This window comes from Rhipicephalus sanguineus, chromosome 1, assembly GCF_013339695.2.
Source record: "Rhipicephalus sanguineus isolate Rsan-2018 chromosome 1, BIME_Rsan_1.4, whole genome shotgun sequence".
Lineage (NCBI taxonomy): Eukaryota > Metazoa > Arthropoda > Arachnida > Ixodida > Ixodidae > Rhipicephalus > Rhipicephalus sanguineus.
This window is the reverse complement of record NC_051176.1, coordinates 266,476,302-266,484,209: the sequence shown is the minus strand read 5'-3', so window position 1 is coordinate 266,484,209 and position 7,908 is coordinate 266,476,302.

Here is a 7,908-nt window from a genome sequence, read left to right as displayed (position 1 = left end):
AGTTTTAATGGCGCACAGAACAATACACCTGTGGTCGTCGAGGCGAAACGAGGCTAGGCACGCACAGTGAAGATCGCTTATTCTTACGCGGAAAGGGGCGTTGTCAGCCAAGAGCGCCCTCAATTTCAGTTTTCCTACCCCCCCCCCCCCCCCCCCCAAATTTTGAGCCTCGTCCTCACCTCACATTCACTTCTCAAAATTCACTAGCCTGAAGCCCACGCGACAGCGACGATCGACGGATCCTGCAGTGTTGCTGGCACGAGGGCGGCTGCTCTGTGCCGAAACTGGCGTGATGGCTGCGGTTTTAAAGCAATTACTATACTTTGCTGTACAAAGCGACATAAAATATTTCCGAAGGTTTTGCATTAATTTGTGTTTTTCTTTTGACATGCACGAAGGAGCATTCGGTTATTTGCTCGTTCTGCGCACGCGATCACTGAGCGAGCGCGGGCGACAATCAATATGACGTTACTGATCTACATCAAGTCCCGGCTTTTAGCTGCTTGTACACTTCCGAGCGATGAGCGACATATTCTAGAATTTTAAAACAAGCGATCGAGCGATTTTGACCAAGCGACACGAACAGCCTGTTTCGTCGCTCACTCTTTTGCTTCAACTTGAAGATGATATGTCAACACCCCCACGCCTTCATGTTCACCTTCACGACGTTTATCGTAAGTTATCCAACATCAAACCTATTGATTTCGCTTTGAGTTCACACGAATCACTTCTCAGATTCGCGTAATTATTGTGCTTTTTTTTTTACTTTAGAGCTATAGCTTTCAAGATGCAGATACACCTCTATGGACTATACACACAAAGAAAGCACCAGCAAGCTGCCATGCCTCTCCTGACTGGATGAAATGTAGTGTTGCCTTAATTTTGCCATTCATATGTTCCTAATTCGGGATATTAACTGGTGAAGCTTCGATTGCGCACAAAGTCTAAAGGCATTCTCACTACTCAGCATGCTGAAACTAAGAACGTTATCGTTGTTTAGGATAGCGCGATGCCACGAATAATTATAAATTTATGAGGTCAACTTTCAGCTGTATCAATGCAGCTTGCTGATAAATTACAAAGCGGTCAACTATATATGCACAAGATGATTAATGAGGGTAGATAACTGTTAAAAAGAAGGAAAAGGTTTTGGCTTTCGAGGTATAAAAAAACCGTTCTAAGAGATATTTCCAGTGGACGAAGAGGAACATGACTGAAAATGCACCTAAAGTGCTCTCGGCAGCACATTCGGGGACATCGAGCTCAAGCACGAATGACTGGTGAAGTTTGGTAGCGGGGTAATTTTTTATCACAGAGGAACCGCGGTTACTTTCAGCATCATATTCACGTCCATTGCAGGACGAAGGCCTCTCAAACCGATCCCTAATTGCCTCTGTCTTGCGCGAACTCATTCCATCTTACACCTGCAAATTTCTCAATTTCATTACAACCAACTATTCTCTGTCGTCCTCGAACGCGCTTCCCTCCCCTTGGCAGCCATTCCGTTACTGTAATCGACCACCGGTTATTTGCCCTACATACTACACGGTCTTCCCAGCTCCATTTCTCCCGTCCCCCTTTAAAAAAAAAGAAAGGTTACCTCTTACTCTTTTTGGTGAGCCCTGATATGACACATATATAATTCTCTTTATTGATACACGTTGACTCTATTTTGGGTAGTCGCGCCTCCCACGACACTCCGAAAGGAGAGTATAATGATCTCGAAAAGAGAGCTAACGTGAATCCTTAAAGAGAGTTACATATGTGGCATGTCATGACTTAACAAAATGAGTAACAAGCAAACTTTTTTTTTCCTTCCAGTGTAGAATACCGACTACCAATGTAAGCACTCTAAATTCACACAGCTGTCTTCCTATCTCTCAGTGTTCACCTAATTTTTTTTTCGGCGACTGGAGGTCTACATTAGGTATGATGTCGCGGCTTCCTATGGAACACATCCTGCTCGCTTAGTAAAAATAGCCACGAATGGTTTCTCTTTCTAGAGCCTTCATTCTTAGCCATATTGCTGAAAGCACCGGCACAGCGGAAAATTGCATATTGCAATGGCTTTTTGCGCTTATTGCGTATCTTACAGTCAGTCATATATATTTCCGGCACAAAATTTAAAGGGCGCTAAACCCACAACGAGCGGGCGTTTGTATGTGTCACACGTACCTCGCTAAGGGACGCTGTGAGTACCAGATAGAATTCCCACAGTCCTTGCGAGCCTGTACTAATCGGCTTCATCTTGTCACAGTGTTCAAAATGCACGCACATCGATGGAGTTGTTGTCGGCAAGTGACGAGTGACGACGTAATCATCACTGCGTGCTATTTAGAGCATAACAAAATACAGGTCCATTATGTCTCATTTGATGGCTCCCAGCCTCAGAGCATTAGCTCGCACTGACTTTTCGGCTATAGATATCTGATATTTATGATCGAGGGTTTTCTGACAAAACCTTATGGACACCTTAAGGATGTGTTAAGTATACGTAAATGGCACCTTTTTTAAGATGTGTTAGGCGCTGGAAGTTCTGTTTTCTGCTGAGAATGAGTATAAATCAGCAAAAAGAAAGAAAAATAAAGAAAGAATCGATCAATTATGTTCTTCGAGAATATCTGCTATCTGCTGAATATTATTAGAGAGGAAGTGAGATTAATTTGTTTTCATTCAAACGTTAAGATACGACTCCGCGGTATTTATATTTTTGCCAGTATACGAGTCTAGGAATCACTACGTCTACCGCGAAACCTGCTGAACTCGCAACACTGATGGCGCCATATCCACAGGACGCAGACGATAGTGGTGCCGTCGCGCAATGTGTGTACACAGCCTGTTTTGCCGTATAAGAACATATCCTTGGTGGAGAAGGCGGCTACGAGAGAGGGTCACATTTTTTAAATATCAATCAATCAATCAATCAATCTCCCTGGTAGCATGGCGGCACGTGGCTGCAGGAGGAAGCACGCGCTTTACGACCTGCTGAAAGTCGGTGCTGCGAGTAAGATACGAATAAATAGGATACCACGCCCTCATTTCCGGCGGCGCCTTGGCCCGGAGAGCTGTCACTTCCTGCTGTCATGTACGCTTCCTCACCACAAGCCCCGAATCTCACGGTTTCTCCGGAGTCAGGTGTGTCGAGACTACATGGGAGACTTCTTCACGGCGCCTTCACTACATTCTATCTACGTATGTCATCCTGGCTTCATGATCAGGCGCCGTCGGCTGATAGGCGTGGTCGCTGTCTCTCTTGCGTTCTATCTACCGAGGTAACATAGCGGCAGCGGTGCGAGTGAATTGAGGTTTATCCGCACTTTTAATTATAAATTTAAAATGAAATACATTCTGGAGTTATACGTGCCAGGTGCACGATATGATTATGAGACAGGCCCCAGCGGGAGACTCCGCATTAATGTTCACCACATGCGATTCTTCCAATGCAGTTTCGTGGCTGCTGATTAATACGTGCGAACTCAAGGACGTGCGTGAACCTTGCCATTTAATTCTTATTACATCTATTTTCTCTAATGATTTGCTCCTAACATTATGAGAACATCCTAATTTCAAATAGCCCAATTTCAAATAAAATTGTAGTAGCATTCAATGGTCTAAAGAAGAAAAAAGTGCCTGAACCACTTGACTTACGTAACCATACACTGAGAATTGCGATGTAAACGCATTTAGCAGGTCTAGTTGAGCGCGCCGCTTTACGGTCCGCTCCACTTCCCTTACCGCCGCCCAGAGGGCTTCGAATTTTCGATAAAGGCGTCTCAAGAAGACTCTCTAAAGAAAAAAGAAAAAAAAATCGCGCAGTAAACTTGACTGCGAGACGTCAAAGAAGCCATGGGCAAGCGAGCAATGAGCCAAAGAAATTGAAGTCGCGCTCCGCTGAAGCCCGCATGTAGAGCGGGGGTAGCGTTTGACCCTCTGCTGCCGGCAGGAGTGTTTTACCTTCTGCAAACTATAGCGAACTTCCCCAATCGCTGCTATGGGTTTGTTTTGTCTTCGTTTTTTCGCCTCTAGATTCTTTTTCTTTCAGCCTCTACGTACAGTACTGTTTCGAAAGCAACGACGGACATTGCAAAATGAACGAATGAACATCCGAAAGTTAAGACGAGCAGAGAAATGGGCGAGTTACTTTAAATAAACATAATCGAACTGCACTGGATGACGTGGTCGATGAGAAAGTGACAGCAGGTTTGAAATAAACGCCGTGCTTTCTGTCATCTCCGTTACTGGTACTCCGCCCCTTTGACCCTGAATCAGTATTTATGCTGCGAACAAATAGGTGATGCTTTCTGATATGATTCGTTAGTACATATTGAAACATCGCAAAAGACGTAGGACACAGAAAGACTTGACAACGCAAGATATGAACGCAAACCAACTAGCCCAACTCTCTCTTTTGCTGCAGATGATTCGTTAGAATCGCGATTCTGATACTGATATGATGCAGACCGGCTTCTATTGAGGCACCGCGGCTACCGCTACCTTGATCGGAGTATGAACCATAACGTCGGACAAGGTCACGAACACGAACCGCATTCGTCGCCGATTTGTGAACGAGGTCATCTGCCGCAACGCATCGGCAAAAAAGAGAGAATAGGATGGCGTTAAAAAAAAAAAACCGCGAAAGGCATTTCTTTGGCTAACACGACAGATTCCGGATGGGCGGACGATCCAGCTTTCGGTGTGACGTCACCTACACGTGACGTCATCCGACCGCAAGTGACTTCACAGTTCACACACACGAATGACGTTTAACGCGTGCGTATATGTGCACCGGATAAACATAAATAAAAACGTTAACAAAGTTCTGACGGCGAGATTTGTGCTCTGGGACTCCAGTACCGAAGTCCGATGCTCTACAGCCATCTCGGCATAGGTGCACGCCTCATCAGGTGGAATTGAAAGCCTTTGAGAATGTCCCGCCTGCAAGCAAGCGGATTCAGACGCTTAACTGGCGCGTTTTCCCAACGCTGAAGGAGTGTTGTCGAGTCGCGTCGCCGTTCTGCTATTCGCATTGACAATGAGAATTGACACCAGTCAATTTCCACTGTAATTTTTTTTTAATATGCCAGCTTGAAGCACTTGATAAATAGAGTATGTTCTCACGGTGCGACGAATGGAAAGAAATAAAAACGTGTAGAAAGTCAATCGCAAAATATACGCGGTGGGTCACAGTCTTTACATTATAGTAATTATACCATAATGGACAACAAAGAAGCCCATTGTTTCATGTATACGCATGACAGGTAAATGATCATTTAAGGTCACATTTATAACAATGTACAACTAACCACAACGCTGGCCATTATGAACGATTAACAACCTCGTCCTGCACGTCTGCTGATCAGTGTGCGTGCACATGTTACGCGCAAATAATACACAGGCGTATGTACTATAAAATCACATATCTGTAAAGCACTTGTATCACGTACTCAGACGTTGGCTGTATGGCTCTGGCGTATAAGTGGCCGTACCTTTCCGTGAAATCCATGAGCCCATATACCTTCCAAAAATATGCACCACTCAGCAAAATCCCAACCTAATTTCGCGTTCAGGCTACCTTGCTGCACCCTCACTTCTGCAATAGAGAATCAGTACAGTTAGAAGTCGTTCACGTACGTATCCTGTTTCCCGTCAACATCTTTATCTGCCCTTCACGGCAAGGTCTCATAGAAACACTACGGAGCACAACACGCGTAATTCCTAGCAGGAACGTATGCTGAGCACACTTCGCTGAATACACAAACTAGCCGAAGGAACAAAGACGATAACCACTGCATTAGAAAGGTGCTCATGTGTGCATGTACTACATGCATGTATGCATTAAAACAACCTGAAACGCGAACAAATAACTGATGAAGACTCCTGTTTTGAGTAATTACGTGGACGTTGTGTGTGTGTAAGCGCTCTGTAATCACCAACTGTGGAGATGCAGTACAAGTGTACTATCGTGAGCAATATCGGCGGCAACACGCGAGCGCGTGGCAAATAGCCTCCAACCACAATTCGACCGGCACTTAGATAGAGCTGCGAAAAATAAAGTGGAAAGGGTGACGATTGTCCGAAAAAAATTTGTGACTACGCTATTGCGTTTGATGTTGTAGCACGTCTTGTAGCACTGACGCGCAGCAAGGAGCATTGCTTTTTTTTCCTTTTTTTATCCTCTTTTTCTGTATCTTGATATTGTGCGGACACACATTTTTGAGTATTTTTACTTCTTTCATCTTTAAATAGACAAATTCCAACTTGCAATTTAGGAATTTTCTTTTAAAACTACCCCGTTCTTGGCCAATCCCCAAACGTTGATGTGTGCCACGGTTTCAAGGGACTACTACTATTGCTACACACAAGCGAATGAAAAAGTGGTATTTCGCGCGGACAGCATACTGACGCGCTCTACGAGACCTACCCGCCTTACCAAAGCGAGCGGCCGGTGATATGCAGTCAGCTGCCGTTTCGTGTAAGCACTAGCGAGGCGGGAGTGTCAACAGTTAGCGGGACCGTGTCGCCCTTTCCACTTTTTTTACTGACCGCGGGCGCCGCGAATCGCCCAGCGTGTGATTTGAGGCAACTTAGCACGCGCTCCCGTGTTCCCGCTCATATTTGCTTACGATAGTACGCTTAAATGTCTGAATTACGACATAGTTGCTACAAATATAGGCGGATCGCGAACCGCAACAACGCGTTTGAATCCTTTTTCACTTATTCGTGTTTGACCTTATGCTGGTACGACGGCCGGCGTGAAGATGTGCGCAAAAAAAAAAAAAAAAACGCGTAGCTTACGGGTACATTATCTCCGCGAAAAATCCCTTCCCTCGATGGCAGCCCGTGGACGCGACGGCGACATTCCGTTTACGCGGTAAGCATCGGCTGCATCAGGCGCACGTGGCGCGATCGAGGAGCGGCGGTCACGCGGACGGCTATGCTCACCGTGTGGCGGCGGCGCGGACGGAGCCCTCCGGCGGACGACGTGGACTGGCTGCAACCCGAACGCGGCAGTCCCGGCCCGGACGCATGGTCGCCGCACTCGGACGGAGCAGCAGCACTCGTGCGGCGTTCCGCTATTTGCGCAGCAGCGCGTGAGAGCCATCGTCCGCGGTGCTCAGCAATCCGCGCGCGCGAACCGCCCGGAACGCAACAAAAGAGAAACTCGCGGAGCACATCCGCCTCGGGGAACACGAGCGGAACCGGCTATCCCGCCCGCGCCAGAGAATCCTCGAAGGGGGTACTGCGATACACCTTGAAACGTACGGCAAATAATTATACGAACCAAACAGACACTGAATTCGAGCCGTCGTGCTCTGAGGCGTGGGATGAGCGGCCGGGCTACGTGAGCAGTCGCGCAGCAAGTTCACTCTTTTGTTACGTTTTCGTCCTCGTGCCGGCCGGCATTGGCTGTTCGCGAGCGTCACGTCACAGTCGTAATAGAGCGCTGAAACTGTTGAGCTGGCCAACATGATTTAGTGTCGTTTTACATGTACCCTGTAATCGTTTATTTTTATGCGTTTGTGAAGTGAAGCGTGGCCCCGTGTGCGGGATAGCAGGGTGACTTGCATTAGGTGGCCCGCAGTCTGTTGGGCCACGGTTTGCTCTTTGTCGTATCAGTATTTGATAAAAGGCGCTCGGGCGCAGCAAATGCCGGCAGCTTTTGCGAGACTTGCAGCGATCAACACTCATCCTACTCTTTCCATGTTGTCTCTACACATGCGTCAACTAGCCGCATCGTTTGCTTGTCTATTGGAATCTTCATCAAATCGCACCGGGGTGCCCTGATGCGCCGTTTCGTCCAGTCATCGTAGCGTCTGGGCGCCCCGGTGCGATTTGTCGAAGATGGCATATATTTGACGTACGGGCCGTAAATCGATTTTGAACTCTTTGTAGACTACTGGTAACTCT